Genomic DNA, 1,200 nt, shown 5'->3' with positions numbered 1-1,200 from the left:
AGATGCAATTCCAAACCGTGAAAGTCTGGATTAGGAAAAGGTTAACAAAACCAGTTAGCTTATTCTCTGATGACAGATGGCCCTCTGAATGCCTTTCGAAAATCAAGCATCACAGCGAAAAGAGGTATTTGTGATTCTCTATATTTTAATAAATAGTAATATAAAAAAATATTTATATAAAATCAGTCATCGATAGAGGAATAATTTCTTCATATCTTGTTCCTTCTCCTTTCCTTCCAGTGCAATCCTGCACATCCTATGCTCCATCCTGGCACAATCCTACACGTCCTCCTTGCCTTCTCTTTTCATCCTACCTGTAAACTTCTTTCCCAGAAGTTTTGTACTGGAGCGGTGAGATTGTCAATTCGGTCCCTGTAGCTCTGTACAGAGCCCGTTAGATTGGCTGCCTCAGAATCCCCCAGATTTATTTTCTTTGTTTAGAACTTTCCCTTCCGCCCCGAGGCCACTTCTCTGCCTAAAAAGTTTCCCTCTGAAGGTTCTAGTGCCCAAGGACACACTTCCGATTTTTTTTTCTCTCACTGAGCAACTTTTTTTTCCACGGATGCTTGACTGACAATCAAAAAAAAGTTTTGCTATCAGAAAAATTGACATAATTTCTGCTGGAAATGTTGAGTCCTTCAACATATTTCAGACATTCTCTGGTTATTATTATTATTATTATTATTATTATTATTATTATTATTATTATTATTATTATTATTATTATTACTGGCATGCAAGGTACATGTGTATACATAGCCCCCTTCCCCGCCTTTTATATTATTATTATTATTATTATTATTATTATTATTATTATTATTATTATTATTATTATTATTATTATTATTATTATTATTATCTTTACTGGGGATTATTACTCTATCACTCTAATCATATATATGTTCTCGTATAATAAATATCATTCTAATAGCATTAATGGTTTCATGTAATAAACACGATACCTTTCTGGTTCAAACGATGATTTTCACGCCTGATTATCAACGTGCAAATCGTTTGTTGAACGACGAACGAGCAGATGGGGTCCAGTAGCTCTTTACAACTTTTATATTATAATTTTTATTATACTGAATGCTGCCAAGACCTTTTGGATAATTCCTTACAGTTAATGCCCGTAAAAATATGTCTGGAGTTATCAGAACTTCTTCAACATATCTAAGACATTGTCAAGTTATTATTATT

Source organism: Macrobrachium rosenbergii, chromosome 52 (genome assembly GCF_040412425.1).
Source record: "Macrobrachium rosenbergii isolate ZJJX-2024 chromosome 52, ASM4041242v1, whole genome shotgun sequence".
In the NCBI taxonomy this organism is placed as follows: Eukaryota; Metazoa; Arthropoda; class Malacostraca; order Decapoda; family Palaemonidae; genus Macrobrachium; species Macrobrachium rosenbergii.
This window is presented reverse-complemented; position numbering follows the sequence as displayed.